This window comes from Hemicordylus capensis, chromosome 1 (assembly GCF_027244095.1).
Source record: "Hemicordylus capensis ecotype Gifberg chromosome 1, rHemCap1.1.pri, whole genome shotgun sequence".
Lineage (NCBI taxonomy): Eukaryota > Metazoa > Chordata > Lepidosauria > Squamata > Cordylidae > Hemicordylus > Hemicordylus capensis.
In genome coordinates this window covers 314,755,968-314,774,023 of record NC_069657.1, presented here as the reverse complement: position 1 = coordinate 314,774,023, position 18,056 = coordinate 314,755,968, and the positions used below count along the sequence as shown (strand labels likewise).

Below are 18,056 nucleotides of genomic sequence, written 5' to 3'. Positions count from 1 at the left end.
CTCTGTTTTATCAACCCCCATTTTTTTGCCATTCAGTTTCATTTTTCTTTCTTAAAAAAAAAAACCCTATACACATGTTTGTGTGAATGACTGTATCTGTGTTCATTTTAAAAGAGAACCTGGATACAGGCCCTTCAAATGCATGGTACAGTTAGGAACTGAACTTCTATACCTGTGTTCAGCATAACATGTGGATGACTGTACCTGTGTACAGATCTAAACCTGTGTATGCTGTATTATTATTATTATTATTTTCACATTTATATCCCGCTCTTCCTCCAAGGATCCCGGAGCGGTATACTACATACTTGAGTTTCTCCTCACAACAACCCTGTGAAGTAGGTTGGGCTGAGAGAGAAGTGACTGGCCCAGAGTCACCCAGCTAGTTTCATGGCTGAATGGGGATTTGAACTCGGGTCTCCCCGGTCCTAGTCCAGCACTCTAACCACTATACCACGCTGGCTCTATCCTTGTACGATGTTGAACATAACATGTGGGCCTCATATAATGTATAAAGTAGTGGGTTTTATGGACATTGCAAGAATTCTAAGTGATTTCTCTTGTCTTATTAGGCTCACTGACCATTTTACGGCTCGGGGTATCAAAATTACTAACCTATAAAATGGACAAAAACCTGAAATCTGTTATACACATAGTCTGATTACTAGCCATTTCTGAAACTTGGGATATTTGAAGTCTGAGCAATGAAACAATTGTCTCAGCACACTGACATGAATCTAGGATCAACCGAGGCAAGGGTTAATCACAGAATGATCAAATATATTTGCTTTTTATAATCTGTTCAATTATCAGGAAAGGAATGCATATCAACATCAAGGTGAAAGAGACCCCCAATTTACATTCCACAGTGAAGAACAGCAGAAATGACCTTGTGAAGGCTGAAGCCAATGTACGGTTTACAGTTTGATAGCTTCAGTTCAATGCACAGGAAAATCATGTTTCCTATAGATATGACAATCCATTGGACAGGGAAATGGCCATGAATCTGGAAGTCCTCACTTGCACCCTTGTGATGGGTTTGTTACATATCCCTGGCAAATTACTTTCTCTTCATTTCAGTTCCCCCTCTAAAAATTGAAAGTAATAGCAACTTGCTTTCCCAGATAATGTTGTGAGCCAATATATCATTTTATAGCACTTTGCAAATATGAATTATAAATCATTCCTGCTTAGTTTTCAATATGTGTCTTAGGAGACGACTTGCAGCCTTTGAGACTAACCGGAGTTTCTTCAAAGCTGATGGCATCTTGCCCAGATTTTACATATTGCTCTAATAAGGGCAGGAGGTAATGAAGGCATGAATGACTAAAGCTAGGTTATTGTCCCACAGGAAGAGAAGCTGCTTCTTTGCCAGACAGGGAAAGCAAAAACCATTACTTGCAGTAATTATTTGGGACAGTAACACTAGCAAAGTCACTGCATAAATTGATCCTCAATTTTACCATTGAATTACATCTTCAGCCAGATATCCACAGATGCTCTCACAAAACAAATTTAATGAATGCTGAGACTAGACCAAATGCTAATCGTTTTTTTGTTTCTCTTCCAAAGAAACATTATTCCAAGTATTTACTTCACCAATAATCATACAGTTAGTATTATAGGCCATGGATTATGGAAACCAGGGGTCCATTTATTTTCCCCTGAGGAAGCATGGGTTTAAACAAAAAAATGAGCACCTGATCACAGCCATCAGTTCTGTGCCTCCTTTTCCTATATTATTTGATGCCCTTTCTAGTGACTAAAGTTGTGTTTTTAGAAATGCACGGTTTAGTGAATATGCTGCAGGCAAGCAAGCTATAATTATATAGAGTGGATAAAGCACTTTTCAATCTTTTTTCTCCTCTATAGATTAGTAATTTATAGTTCTCTGTTTACTTAATGCATAAAATTAATTTTCTTTCCAAAGCAATTTAATTTAAGCTCTCGATAGCTTGAGATAATATAATTGGGAAAGTACCCCCCCCCAAAAAAAGCCTGCACAATCAGAACTGGATTACATTTAGAATCTGATTGAATTCAGTGGTACTTATTTCCAAGTAAACATATTTAGGATTAGACGGTAAGACTGGTGATAGAGGGATAGAGGGTTTGGCATTCTCTGGATTGACATTATTTTGCCATATTCATCCTTGGCCGTATTTATCCTTGGCTGCTATAATGAGGGTTGATATGAATAGGGATGTGCAAACAGGTTCGAACTCAAACCGGTTTGGTTCGAACTCGGACCAAACAGGGCATTGCTTTGGCAATGCCGTTCTGAGTTTGAACCGATGGAACCAGGTTTGGTTCAAACCGGTTCGAAGGTTCTTGAGGCCATTTTAGATGCTGTCCTCCATTTTGTGTGACTTGCGCTGCTTGATTACATTGGCTGAGCTCTTGCTTCCCCGATTGGCCAGATGAATCTGGCTCTCTGGTAGGCTCTGCATTGTGTCAGTCCTTGAGAACTAGCACCCTATTGGCCAGGGGGGAGGGCAAAGGTGGGGGCTCCCAAAGGAGGGAGTTTCAAAACATAGTTAAAGCCAAGCTTCTGGCCTAGCAAAATTACTCTGGCTGCAGTCTTGCTTGGCTTCCTTCTGGCCTGCTGCTGGTGTGGTGAGTCTGCCAGGCAGACCTGGCTGTATTTTTGTTCCCATTCCGTATTCCCTCTCCCCCCCCCCGTTGTGACTGACTCTCTCTGTGTGTTCTCTGCTGCTGGCTCCCCCCCACCCCGAGTGAGTGTCTGTCTGTCTGTCTCTCCCTCTCCCCCCGCCCCAGGCCAGGGGGCCCAGGCCCTTTGGTCTGAGGCCTCTCTCTGGCCCATTTCCCTAACGACTAGTCACCACTTCACCCCCACCTCCTTTTTTGCTTCTGTGGCTGGCTGCTGCTTTTAAATCTGTTGGCTGAGTTGATAATTAGAGAGTCTTCAGCTCAGCAGCCACTGCCAATTGTTTTCATTTTATTCTGGGTTGTTGTTTTTTTGTGGGGGGGCATTACTTGTTTTCTGGAGCAGGTGCTTTTTTTTGGGTTAACCCTTCTCTTGCTGTGCTTAGCACACTGCCTGCTCTCGAGTTCCAGCAGCACCCCTCCCCCATGCCATCCCCTTTCTTTCCCTTTCTTTCCCCCCTCAACCCCTTCCCCATAGCTATTTTTTTCCACATCAGCCTTTTTATTTATTTAATTAGGGTTTTTACTTTAATGTGTTTTGGGGTTTTTTTTGGTAGGTGAAATAGCTAGAAAGCTTTTCATTCTGCTCTACCCCCCCCCCATGCCAGCTGTGCGTGCCCACCCGCACTGTGCCAGCCTGCCACTGGTCTGGAATTCCTTTCCTTCTTTTTTCTCCTGACCAGTGTCGGGGGCAGAAGATCTTCAGGACAATGAGGGGGTAAGTGCTTTGAGGGGTGTGGTGAGGTATATTTTCTGTGTTTTTTCTTTACAGGTCTCTTGTTTTTGCAGGTTGTTTCTTGTTTTCACAGGTTCCCCCTCAATTGCCCCCATTGTGTTTTTGATTGTGTTTTATTATTGTTGTGGCTGAAGTGGGTGTGTAGGTTTTCTTTAAATAGGGTTTTCTTCAAATAGGTTTTTTTAAAAAAGAGTTTCCATAAATAGGGGTTGTTGGTTTTTTGGTTTTTAAAAAATCCTCCCAATAGGTCCCCCCCCAATAGGGGTTTCTTTAAAATCCCCCCTCATTATTTATTTATTTATTTATTTACTTTGGCATTTTTCCTGTTTTTTAAAGCCCCTGGGATCTTTGGGAATGTCTGAGCACTGTGTGGTGAGCAGAGCTCACAGCAGGGTGGTAGGCAGAGGTGGGAGGGGTCCCCATCCCCAAACTGGTGTGGGAGGCCAGGATGGGTGTGTGTGTGGAGAAGACAGGTCCCCACTGGCGAATTCTATGGTGAGATGGTGGCGTGAAGGTTCTCCTGTCTGGAGGAGCCTGTTGCCGCCAAGCCAGATCCTGGACCAGTGGAGCGTCCATCAGGTGGTGTGCCACCAGTGTTGCTGCCCCTTTCAGAGCCTGTCAATGTGGCGGGGGGGGGGCTCTCCTGCCAGGGAAGCTGCTTCCGTGGCAGAGGTGGAGGGCAGGGGCTTGATGGCTGGCAGTGCAGCCAGATTTTCCCTCCTCCTTGTGGCCCCTCCAATGCTCCTCTCACCACTCAAGGGGGCCCCCCAGGTCCCTTGATGATGCCCTGGTCACGGTGGAGTCTGGTGCTGGGTCCTCCTAGTCTGGCCCCAAGGGGGAAGGGTCTTCTACTGAGGTGGTGGGGGAGCCCCTCCTCCAGTGAAGTCTGGCCCTTCTTCCACACAGTTTGGAACTGGGGTGGGTGACACTGGTGGGAGAACACCAGCAGCCTCCCTAGGTCTGCCATCACCAAAGAGGCCCAAGACAGCGCCCAGGGCGTCGGAGGCCACCCAGAACAGTGATGTTTGGTGGCATTTTGAGGTCCTTCAAGATGCCCAAACCACTGCGCGCTGCATCCACTGCAGGGCACAGGTCAATCGGGGCAAGGATACTAAGCATCTGGGGAGAACCTCCATGTGGCGACACATGCGACAGCATCACCTGGATCTCCTTGACTCTGCTGGCAGCAATAGTGTGCTTCGTGTGCCTGTGACTAGCACTGACAAGGGCAGTGCACCAGCTTCTATGAAGCAGGGCATGCTGCCAGACACGCTATCAACACAGTTGTTGGGCAGGAAGCGCCCTGGTCACGTGTATCCACGTCTCCTTACCTGCCTCATAGGGGAGATGATGACCAGCCTTTTCAGGTGGTCGAGAACCCTGGCTTCCACCGGATACTCCAGGTGCTAGCGCTCAACCACACCATCCCCTCAAGGACCACGTTCAGCCATAACGTGGTCCACTCCCTGCACAGGTGGTGCAGGGAGCCCGTGTCAACCATGCTGCATGCAGCACCAGTTGGCACCGGCGTGCATTTCACCACTGATCTGTGGAACAGTGTGACTGGGATGCATGCTGCTTTCCTGGCCCTGACTGTCCACTGGTGGGGTCTGGAGAGAGAGGTGAACTCTAGTGCTGCCTCTGGCTCCAGTGCATCCCACACCACATTTTGGCACAGGTGGGCCATCTTGCACGTGGAGACCTTGGATGTCAAGCACACCAAGGAGGAGGTGGCAGTCATATTCAGCTGCCAAACTGAGGAGTGGATAGGTGGGTTTCCACCTCACCCAGGGCTTCATTGTGACAGATAATGGCTCCAATGTTACAGCAACTGTAGAGTCAGTGTTGGAGTGTGTGAACATCCGCTGCATGTCACACACACTCCACTTGGCTGTCAGGGACGCCTTTGGCCTCAAAGAGGCGAAGGCGTCTAGGGAACATTGCCGCCCCATGGTAGGTGCTGTTGCTGCCACGGCTGTGCTTGTAGAGAAGTCCTTCAAGATTGCAGCCCACTTCCACCAGAGTGAGAACTCCAGGCACCTGCTTCGCGAGCAGCAGCATGTCCATGGGCTTCCACAACATCTCATCCCCACAGATGTAGATACCTGGTGGAACTCCACCTTCCTCTTGTTCCAACACCTGCTGGAGTAGGAGGTGGCCCTCAATGACCTGGCGAGGAACAAGTCTTGGGCATGTGCGACCTATCCAATGCAGAGTGGAAGCTCATGTCCGAGATGGTGTCAGCACTCGGGACCTTCCTGTTTGCCACAAAGAGCTTGTGTGGCAACACCACACCACGGAATTTTCTGTACAAAATAATTTTAAAATTTGGTCCACTCCAAATAGATTTAACTTAGATGTTTTTTTAAAAAACAAGACTCGGAGAAGGATAGATCCTGCCCAAGTCTCTGTCAATGAGTAAGAACTATCTTTCTATTAAAAACAGTTCATTTAAAATAGGATACTAAATAAATTAAGTAAACACGGCACTAAAATGTAATATAAGAGCAATCTGTGCCTACAACTAAGGCTAAAATGCATAAAGCCAACATAAACCAATATGCATCCACATGTGCCCTTCCATCTGTATATAGCTTTGGACTACTGCCACTGACATAATTGCTGCTGTTAGAAACCAGAGGCAGGCTTCCTGAGTAATGGAATAGGCCAGGGCTGAACAACTTCAGCCTTCCTGCAGATGTTGTACTACAACTGCCATAATCCTTGACAGTTGGCTAGTTGCCACTGAGGCTGGGGATTATGGGAGTTGTAATCCAAAATCAGATGAAGGACTGCAGTTGTGCAGCCTTGGAATAGGCCATGGGCGCCTAGAGCATCCCTTCTCCTGATGATGACACAAGAGGTCTGATGGAGTAGGAGTTAGTACTTCGGATTGGCTCTTTTCTCTCTCATCAATTTTTCACTTCCTGCTTTCCTCTTTCCCTGCATGTGCTACACCTGATGCTTTTACATTAACAAGATGAATGGAGTTTGCAAAGCCTTGTGTCAAATCAAGTTTTATCTGCTTTAGCCATTGGCCATAGCAGAGTTACAAATAGACATAAAATTAAAACGTACTAGATGCTGCAGCAGGAAATAAAGAGCAAATGACCCTGAAATCCAAATGATTAGCAAATGGATCCAGAGGGTAACCAAGCACACTGGTTTTGTCCAAGTTCAAATGTATCTTGGCCAAAGCCGAGACAAAAGTGACCTTGTACATGTAACCTGTTGGTTTTCATTGGCAGCCATGGTAATATCAGGCACTGGCAGACATGGAACTGTAAAACAAATACTGTCATGTGTAACGTTCTTGACTTCACCCTTACCAGTGATTCAAAATCTTAAGACTGTATATCTCCTGTCAGGAACCATAGAAGGCATTTGATTAAACATAAGCAAACATGGAGGCTGTTCTCACGAGCACCAAGACTGGGCTAGAGTAATTAAGCCCAGGCTTGGCTACCGGTGAGAACCGCTGGTAGCTGTGAGACTTCCAGCAGTGCCTCAGCAGCAAACCTGCCTAGGGAGCCTGCCGGTTAGCCGAGTTAAGGGCACAAGTGAGTCCTTACTCCGGGCTAACTCCTTGTGTGTTAGCTCAGCACCGGCACAGGAACAGGCTCCCGGCAGTTGCTGGGTGGATCCCCACAATGCACTGCGTACTTGCGTTCCGACCCTGAAACCTCCACACTACCCATGGCAGCCACAGACCGTCTGGGTGCATGATTAGAGTGCCCAGCAACTCCCAGAGGATCATCTGCGGGGAAGGCAAGTTTCTGCTGTCTTTCCTGCCCTCTATCCTCAAGCCCTCTCACTGGATTGTAAGAAAGGATTCGTGTAACACTTTTAATAGGTTCTTTGCGGATAAAATCTCCTGTATTCGGGCCAACTTGGACTCCACTATTTCTGCAGAATCTATGAAGGGGGTGTCCAGCAATTCCTCTTGCAGTATTAGGTTGGATCAGTTTCAGTCTGTGGAACATAGGAAGCTGCCATATACTGAGTCAGACCATTGGTTCATCTAGTTCAGTATTGTCTTCACAGACTGGCAGCAGCTCCTTCAAGGTTGCAGGCAGGAATCTCAGCCCTATCTTGGAGAAGCCAGGGAGGGAACTGGGAACTTTCTGCTCTTCCCAGTGTGGCTCCATCCCCTGAGGAGAATATCTTACAGTGCTCACACTACTAGTCTCCCATTCAAATGCAACCAGGGTAGACCCTGTTTAGCTAAGGGGACATGCCATGCTTGCTACCACAAGACCAGCTCTCCTCTCTTGAAAAATAAAACTGAGGGGACATTTAAAAACTTGTGTGTGCACGCACATGTGCAAGCCTTAGAGGAAACACGAGTGGAGTCAATTTTTTGAAAAAAAATGGGAGTGAAGGTGTAAATATTAACCTATGAAGAGAATGCTTTGATCAGAATTCTAGGCTTCTGGAATCAGATTCTTTAGTAAACAAAAGGGCTGTCTGGTGAGTCTTGAGGACTAGCAGCTTGACTCCGGGATTTGGTTTGGCACAAACCTGAGCAAGAGGCCTGTCTGTTCTGTGACCAGCACGGGGGGGTGGGGCACAAGTGAGGCAGATGGGGCCGGGCCAATGTGGTCCAGGGCTGAAGGGAAGCACCTTTGAACGTGGTGGATGTGCAAGGTTCTAGAGCACCCTTGCTATGCCGGTTGCAGTGGACACTGCTCAGAGGGCCAGCAAGGTGGGTGAGTTGAGAGAGTCTGAGGAGTGGTTCCTGCTGCTGCGGCATCAGTGGGCAGAGGAGCAGGGCTCCTGGGGGAAACCGGAGCCAGAGAGCACATCGGGGTCTCCCGGGGCAGGGTAGGTGAAGACCAGGCTGGGGGTGAAAGGGGTGAGAGAAGGAGTAGCTATCAGGGTGGGGGTGTGCAGGGCCTCTGGTTCCAGGACCACACTGGGGGGCAGGACAATGCTAGGGGGCACAGGAGCGGCACAGTGGGGGGCACTGCTGGGACCCGGTGGGACCCTTGCTTCATGGGGGGCCTGGCTGGGGCTGAAGACTGGCTTTGGCCCTCTTCCCCCGAGGACTCCCCAGGGATTTTGCAGATGGGGCGGTGGTCCTCCAGGACCAGCTCCAGGCACTCCTTCTGCTTCTGCAGCCCCACAATCTCCTTCCGCAGCCCGGACTGCTCAGTCTCCAGCTGGTCCATCTCCATTTGCAAGGTGTCTGTTAGTTCTTTCCAGCGGTTTCAACACTTGGAAGCTGCCAGTTTATTCCTCTCCCGCTGAAAGTGGCGTCTTTCTCTTCGGGTGTCAGATATTCAGCGTGACGCCTCTGGGGTATTAAGGTGGGGCTGATGGTGTGGATCACACCCGGCTGGATGCCAGCAGCATAGTGCGGGCACCGGTAGGGCCGTGGGTAAGGGGGCATTCCTGGAGAAGCACCCATGATTGTGGGCTGGACCATCCACTGGAGATCATGCCTGGTGGTGATGGTATTAAGGTTGGGAACGAAGCTGCTGGCACTGGTGCTGCTTCCAGCCCCGGGATCAGAGGGGTACTACTGCAATCCTGGCCATTGGGCGGGCAGGTGCCAGGCCCAGGAAGCGTGGCCAATGAGGTCCAGGAGCAGGTTGCCTTCCTGCCCCATAATCCTTGTACATCTCTACCCGGGCTTAACCCCACAGTCACCTTTCCCACTATTCTCTGAATTGTGCTTTCAACCAGCCTTGGTTTTTATGAATGAGTACTCTTGACTCACATGCCCAACTTTACTTTGCCCATTATCAGTATGCTGATTACACCCAGATCTACTTTTCCTTGTCGTTGTCATCATCATCATCATCATCATCATCATCATCATCATCATCAGGAAATGGCATTCATTCCCTAAATGCCTGCATACAGGCAATAATAGGCTGGATAAGGGATAACAAATGGACAAATCTTTTAAAAAATCCTTTAAAATCACTGGAGAGCCTGATGCCTTTGGGGTTTGGGTGGTAGTTGGCACCCATGAGTGCCTACCACCCCAACCCGACCTAGTTTTGTGCTCCTAGGAGGCCACAACCCAACAGACATGTTCTAGCCCAACAACTAAAAAGACACCAAGCTGCAAACCAAAAAAACACAGACAGACTTGCCTGCACTAGAGTAGAGACTGAACAACTGCAAAACCAAGAAAGCCAACACTGAATCCTACAGCCACAAACACCTAGCAAGACACACTAGATGGTGCAAGGCAGCAAAAGCAAAAACAAAACAACACGCAAGTAAAGAAAGAGGCAAAGCAATATCAAAAACACATCACATTGAATAAAAGATTAAAATAATGCACCTTGGGATGTTTTCTTCTCTTCATGCATGTGGCTACAATAAAGGAAAACCCACCTCAGACTGGCAGGTCCACCACATCTTTGCTGGAGGTCACACAGGCCCCAGACATATGGTGGCACGAGACCACTGACTCATCACTGGCAGTGCATGCATGTTTGGTGCATGCATATGCGTGCTAGAACTTCAACTGAAGGGGGAAAGAAAGGGGTCTATATGCACATTTTACAAATATATATACAGACACATCTTAATGTGTACAGAAACCTCTCCACCACTACACACACCCACAGAACAAAAACCTACACACACACACACACACACACACACATACCCCTGGACACACACATCTGCACAACACTTCTACACATTTACTGCAGCTAGTTCTACATTTTCACAGATTTACTCTTTTATACATTTACATTTTTACACATTTTCTTTTATTTACATTCTCTAATATTTACATTTCTTAAAATTTACACTCTTAGAGTCTCCTGCTGCCCACCTCCCCTGCAAGTCACCTATATACACATTTACAAATCTACACATTTACAAATCTACACATTTACAAATATACAGCCACACTCTGTTCATGGATCTCCAACTGTTTGTGTGTGTTCCCACCACCCCTCGAGTGCTGCTGGCCACGTAAAACCAGGGATGTTTCAGCATCACAGGTGGTGCCAGTGGGTGTATGTGCAGTTGTGTCGTGTCACAGCACTAGCAGCATGCTGTGACATGGCAAGGCTAGGAAAGAAGGAGGGAGGGTTAGGGTTGAGTGGAAGATGTTGCTGGGCAGGAGACCAACACCACGGCTCCTGGTAAACCATGGGCCAATCACTCGCACAGCTCAACTTCCTGCTCAGGGTAGCCCAGCAGGGGGAGGTTGACTTTGAGGAACACCAACTGCTTCACCAAGCTAGGGTCCAGATGGAAGTGATGGGGTGTCCTTATGTCACCTACACATGAGCACCCGCTCGCTCTGGACACTAGTTGAAGGGCAGGATTGGAGGCACACAGTGACTGCTGCCAGGTCCGGCCAGACATGGCGGTGAGTTGCCCAGAACTGTGAGTGGTCATCTCTGGGTCTTCCTCCACAGGCTCCAGCAGGTACTGGGCAACAGATTACTCAGCACTTGTGCTGGGTCTGGTAGGCCGAGCCTCCCAAACCCTTGGCAAGGCTCCAAGGCACACCCTTTATTTTTGAAAGGGTGACAAAAAATCATGAAGTGTATTCATACTTAGTGTGATGATGTCAGGACAACCCAAGCCCCTGTTGTTTACCACAATAATAAACTTAAAATATCTTCAGTCTGTAAATACTGAAACAAGTCATGCTTGGAAATCTTTTGAAAACTGCATTCAAGGCCCATCAACACAGTAAAGCGATTCACACAACTGGGAGGTGGGGATGGCAGGAGGCTGGGGAGAAGGTTGTGCAAAACTTACCTTCCCCGCAGATGATCCATCAAAGGTGGTGGGAAGCGTAGTCTGTGCACACAACCTGCACTGCTGCATGCAGCATGGATCTCTGGAGACCAGGACGATGTGTCTCAGTCTCCACATATCCTACTATGCACCACACGACAAGTGCAGGGCACTGGAGGATACCCCAGTGAGATGGGCGCTCTAGGTGCCTGTCTCGGTGTGTGCTGGGGTTAATGGCGTGCCCGTGCCCTCAGCCTCCAGCTAAAGGCCAGGCTTCAAAGTGGGGAAAGCAGGCAGTGTCAGGATTCGTGCAGATCCCAGCACTGCACAGGAGCAGTCTAACCCAGGCTGTGCTGCCCTAGCCTGGGTTAGGCTGCTTGTGAGAATAGCCTTAGTGACCGACATTCAGATTAATGAAGTGCTGATCTCCTGGGCAAAGAGTGCCTTCAGCATCCTCCCCGCCAGCTAGTTTATCGGTGTTTTCCTCCAGTCTCTTTCCTTGAAACAATACACTCATCAGTGAGCCACCAAGCTCAGCTTGGTGTACTTTTCAGGTAGGTGCTCTAGGCGACTGCCCAGCTTGTCTAGCCCAGCCCTCACCCCACCCAAAGTGGCTATTGGTTGCCTAGTTGTTGAGAGACAAATCTATGGGCAGAAAAGTTGTGGCTGGCATATGGTGCAACATTCCACCTACCATTGGAAGAATGGTCATCCATCGTACTACTGCATTTCCACAATTCTTGTGTTTTGCCCAAGAGAGCAACCGTGTGCATGTTCTGTTAAAAGATGGGAGGAACATTGCACAGTATGTCAGTCTGTGTCTATAAGTTTCCCGCATTTGGGCTAGTGGCAGTTTCAGGAGTGTGATTTAAATGAAGGAATCTGCATGGGGCAAAGGGATAGATCTCATTCCCCCTGCACTCTGGCCCAAATCACAATCCAAATAACAGACATGTATCCTGGCTGGTTTCTGAAAAAAGAAAAATATGTTCAAAGTTCCAGTCACAGGACTACCACATCACATCTAATTCTGTCTTCCTGTCTTGTCATAGTCATTGCAATATTAGGAACACAACTGGTAGGTCATCTCTGGCCCTATAAGGGATGCTTCCTCCAGCCTCAGCCTGAAAGAAGCCCTACAGCAGAGGGAGAGACCACCTGCTTCCCAGGCAGCCCCCAGGGTGAGAGACTGGTGTAGGCTGTCTGCTGCTGCTGTTGAGTGCCTGCCTGCAGGACAGGGAGAGGGTGAGACCATCTGCCAGCCCCCTGCCTGACCTGTGGGACTGTGGCCTCTGGCAGTGGCTGCTTTGCAGGATCAGGGCCCAGGACTGACTCAGCAGTCCCTGCTTTCTATCTGACCAGGGAGGTCATCTCTGGCCCTATAAGGGACGCTGCCTGTGGCGGCAGGCCTACCACTGAAGGGGCGACACCAAAGGGGGTCGCCCCTTTGGAGGACTGCGAGGGCGGGGGCAAGGGCCAGGTCTCTTGGTCCAGGTATTTGTATGTGGTGGGCATTTAATAGTGGAGCTTCTGTTTTAATTCGTCCTGGGTGAGATTGTTTTAGAATGTGTCTGGGCTTACCTGGAGATGGGGAGACAGGGGGCATGTCCACTGACTGTGGGGTGGCAATTCCAGTGCTGGTGGGGAACAGAAGAAGTAACGTTGGCAGGTCAGCAGGAAGTGGAAGTGGACATAGAAATTCACTAGCTGTTTCCCCTTCCGACTGTCCTGCCAGCAATTCTTTTACCTTGGAGTGCAGTGCCGACCACCCTTGGAACCTCACCTTGCTCCTCTGTAATGCCAGGTCGGTCCAGAACAAATCAGAAACCATCCATGATTTGATTCTGGATGAAGGTGCCGACCTGGTATGTATTACAGAGACCTGGTTGGGGGAGGCTGGGGGCCCAGTGTGGTCCCAGGTTCTCCCTCCAGGGTACTCTGTTGAGGAGCAGGTGAGGGACCAGGGGGCGGGGAGGTGGAGTGGCTGTGGTCTGTAAGAATAATCTCTCCCTTACCAGGATCCCTGTTAGAGTGTCAGGCCATATTGAATGTGTGTACTTAAGTTTGGGGACCAGGAATAGACTGGGGCTTCTGTTGGTGTACCAATCACCCCGCTGCTCAACAGAGTCCCTAACTGAGCTGACGGACTTGGTCTTAGGTTTGGTGTTGGTGTTGGAGTCCCCCAGGCTTGTGGTGCTGGGGGACTTCAATGTTCATTTTGGGACCAATTTGTCCTGGGCAGCTCAGGAGTTCATAGCGGCCATGATGACTATGGGCCTATCTCAAGTGGTCTTGGGACCGACACACATTGCAGGTCACACGCTTGATTTGGTCTTTCACTCTGATCAGGGTGGTGTTCAGTGGGTGGGGACTCCTGTGATTTCCCCATTGTCATGGATGGACCACCATCTGGTTAAGGTTGGACTCACAGTCACACCCCACCTTCACAGTGATGAGGGAGCTATTAGGATGGTCCGCCTGAGAAGGTTATTGGATCCCATAGGACTTCAAGAAGTCTTGGAGGGATTTAGTGTTGGCTCTGCTGGTGATCCTGTTGATGCTCTGGTGGAGAATTGGAACAGCAAACTGGGGCAGTAGACATGATTGCTCCTAAGCATCCTCTCTGACCTGCTTCAAAACTGGCCTCTTGGTATACGGAAGAACTATGGGGGCTGAAGCAGAAAGGTAGATGACTGGAACACAGAGAAAGACTAGGCTTGAATCCGACAGATTGCAACATAGAGCTCATTTGAAGACCTATGATCAGGCAATACGTGCAACGAAGAAGCAATTCTTTTCTGTCCGTATTGCCTCTGCGAGTTCACGTCCAGCAGAGTTGTTCAGGGTTGTGAGGGGACTAGTATCTGCCCCCACTCCCTTGAATCAGAATTTGGAGTCATCAGTTACCCGCTGTGATGTGTTTAAAGGATTTTTCACAGAAATAATCTCTCATATTCAGGCAACTTAGATTCTGTCTCCACAATGACTTCAGTATCTGATGTGGAAATGTCCAGCAACTCCTCTTATGTAGTTAGGTTGGATCAGTTCCAGTTTGTGACTCCTGAGGATGTGGACAAGCTGATTGTTACGGTGCGGCCCACCACCAGTCCTCTTGACCCTTGCTCGACATGGCTTATACTATCTGGCAGGGGGGTTGTTGTAGAAGGCCTGTAATGCGCTCTATGTGGGGCTGCCCTTGTATGTAGTCTGGAAACTTCCGTTGCTTCAGAATGCGGCAGCCGGGCTGGTCTCTGGGTCATCTAGGAGAGACCATATTACTCCTGTATTGAAGGAGTTACACTGGCTGCCGATATGTTTCCAGGCAAAATACAAGGTGTTAGTTATAACCTATAAAGCCCTAAATAGCTTGGGCCCTGGGTATTTAAGAGAATGTCTTCTTCGTTATGAACCCCACCACCCATTGAGATCTTCAGGAGAGGTCCATCTGCATTTGCCATCGGCTCATCTGGTGGCCACTCAGGGATGGGCCCTCTCCGTTGCTGCCCTGAGGCTTTGGTATGCACTCCCTAGTGAAATAAGAGCCTCCCCATCTCTGACCATTTTAAAAAAGTCTTTAAATATGCATCTGTTCACCCAGGCTTTTAACTGATACTGTTTTGATTGTTTTTAATGTTGTTTTAGAATATTGTTTTTAAAATGTTAAATTGTTGTGTTTTAAATTTTTTGTTTTTTGTTTTTAACTAATATTTTACTTTTGTTTTTATCTTGTAAACTGCCCAGGGACATAAGTTTTGGGGTATATAAAATATGTTAAATAAATAAATAGATAAATCAATCAATCAAATGAAAACCCAGTACAGAAGAAGAAGACCGTAGAGAGAGAACTTCCCCATCCCCAGTCCCTCAGAAAGCAAATTCAGCCTTGGTTAAAAATGTGAGCAGCTTCTTGCAAAGGAACTAAATATTAAGTTCAGATTAATCTGATATCTCAGATTAAGATATCAATCTGAGGGGAAAACATTATGGATATATTTCACCCTGGCAGCAGTTCAAGCTAATTTAATTGAACAGAGGACAAAATAAAAACTTTATGCACAGTTAAGTACAAAGGTTTTGTGTATAGTATGTCTAATCCTCATTTAGTGCATAGCATTTAAAAACTCCAGATATGGAAGGCTGGGGTTTTAAACATTCATGCTCCCCTGAAATTCAATTGAAATCAATGGGATATATTTTTAAAACCCTTTAAGGATTAATTTTAAAAGTAGTTAATTGTTTGCTCCTTATTACTCATTGTGAGAAATTAGGTATTCTTTTCTCTCTATGAATACTACTGCTGCAATGAATAATTAAATGAACAAAAAAGCTCTCTGAAGAATAATGCTCAGTTATGAATAACAATGAGTCCCACCGCATATTAAAGACTAATAAATTTATGCAGCTTCAGTTTCTCATGAGCGAGAGCCCACCTTGATAGAAGCATGAAGTGTTATTCTTACTTGGCATTCACGCGGACACACACGCACACAGACACACATGTATAGAGGCAACAAATGAAAAATCTTAGCTGTGGAGCCTAAGGGCTATGAAATGCAAGAGCTACAGTTTGTGACAATTTGGGTATAGTCTTTAAGGCGACATTGCATTCTTTGTTAGGTTTGGGTTTTTTTTAACTGCAACAGAAAAGACATTTACTGCATGCTTAGCAGCTGCATCTCTCATTGTTCTTTTTGTAAATAGCAGCCAGGTCCAGGCCAAATCAGGATCAGAGTGAAAGGAGCACCCCTCCCTCCACACACCCTCACTGTCCACATCATAGTCCTGATCAGGCCTTGATCTGGTTGCTAGAAGAGAAGCTTTCATTGCTGCCAATTGTGGCTATGTTTTGGCAGTTATAAAACAGTTACTCTGACTCTTATTAGTATTTTTGATACCTTTGCAGCACTTGGCTTGATTCAGACATACATATGCACAAATGGTACTGGCAGCACTGCAAACAATAGTCTGATGTAGATAGTTTGATTACTCTGATTATTCCTGCATTAAAAGCAAGTAGCACTACTGAGAGTAACACTGGCTATCTGTCCTGCATCACAGTTGTGCCCACTTCTGCATGTGCAAACTTGTATATAGGCAGAGAGGGCTCTGAATTCAGTGTCCAATCTGCACAGAGATTCCTGCAGTTCCAAGCTGCATGGGAACAGCCTGAGATATCAAGCATACACTGATCTGATTGATTGATTAAGTGCCGTCAAGTTGGTGTCAACTCTTAGCGACCACATAGATAGATGATCTGTCTTCAACTTGGCCTTAAGGTCTCTCAGTGGTGCATTCGTTGCTGTCATAATTGAGTCCATCCAATTTTTATCCATGGTTTAGGGCCATGGATAAAAGTGCTGGACTCTTCCCCTCTTTGTTCTTCCAGTGTTAGTCTCCTTTTTGCCTCTCCAGAGACGGCTGATTGTTTTGTTTCTCCTCAGCCATGCGCTACAGCTGAAATTAAGCTGCAGGCTCTTTCACATTTGTTCGTAACCTTTTCTTTGAATAAATCCTTGTAGTGCTTCAATACTAAAGAACTGTCTCAAGACCTCTTGCTTTGCTGCTTTCTCACCAAACTGGTTTTGCTCTGCTATTTGGGGGCTGAACTGCCATTCTTCCCCTACAACAGGAAAACCCATTGTTGAAACGATTCTAATCTTTGTAGGTATAGACACATCATGGCATCTAAATATTTGTTCCAAGGACCTCACTGCAGCCCTACCAAGTGCTAGTCTGTGGCATATTTCTTGACTGCTGGATCCTTTACTGTTGACGGTCAATCCTAAAAGGCAGAAGCTATCCACCACTTCAATGTCTTCATTATCCTTTCTGAGGCTGGTTGCTGTAACTTTTGCCATTAGTTTAGTCTTCTTTACATTTAGTTGTAGTCCCATTTTTTCCACTGTGCTCCTTGACTTTCACTGCTAGAGCTTGCAGATCATCCACATTCTCAGCTATCAGAATGGTGTTATTAGCATAGCGCAGGTTATCGATGTTTCTTCCTCCAGCTTTAAAACCACGCTCATCTTCTTCCAATCCAGCTTCCTTTAGTATATGTTCAGCATATAAAGTGAATAAATAAGTATACAGCCTTATCTTACTTCTTTGCTGATCTGGAACCAGTCTGTTTCACCATGTTCTGTCTGGACTGTGGCTTCCTGTCTTGTGTATATGTTTCTCATGAGAACAATGAGATGTTCTGAGACACCCATTTTCCTATGGATATTCTACAACTTGGCATGGTCGATGCAATCGAAGGCTTCTCTGTAGTCAATGAAACACATATTGACTTTCTTTCGGTATTCTTTGGTTTTCTCAATTATCCAGCAATAATGTCTCTTGTTCCTCATATTTAATTAACACAAGTCTATATTTAATTAACACTGCTTCAGGCCAAAGAACAAAATCTGGTTTTTTTCCAGAGTGTATTCCAGAGAACACTTGAGATCAGTGGCTGACATTCTGCCTACCAAAGCTTGCACTTAAACAGCAGCTTTAGGCAAGCATCGTATGATCCTCACCTATGCAGGCATGCTGCTGCCTCTTTGAAGAGCCACACCACAAAAAAAATTCACCTGTCGTTTGGGGCCAAATGAAAGGGCAAAGTTATATTTTTTTCTCATCAGGAATTATGCTGGTTTCTGCCAATTACTTTTTCAGAATCATCTGGAGATTCAGGAGATTCTCTTCGGGCAAACATTATTGCATAGGGCAGGTATTTTTCTGGCACTCAGCTGATTTCATTAGCACCACAGGAATATTCCAGCTTACAGGTGAAACTCAGAAAATTAGAATATCGTGCAAAAGTCCATTAATTTCAGTAATGCAAATTAAAAGGTGAAACTGATATATGAGACAGACGCATTACATGCAAAGCAAGAGAAGTCAAGCCTTAATTTGTTATAATTGTGATGATCATGGCATACAGCTC

At 46.8% G+C, this 18,056-nt stretch overlaps 1 pseudogene; it reads right to left on the bottom strand.

The window, feature by feature from the left end:
* Positions 1-8,092: 8,092 nt before the first annotated feature.
* Positions 8,093-11,263, bottom strand: LOC128338446 (fos-related antigen 1-like; annotated as a pseudogene).
* Positions 11,264-18,056: the final 6,793 nt, after the last annotated feature.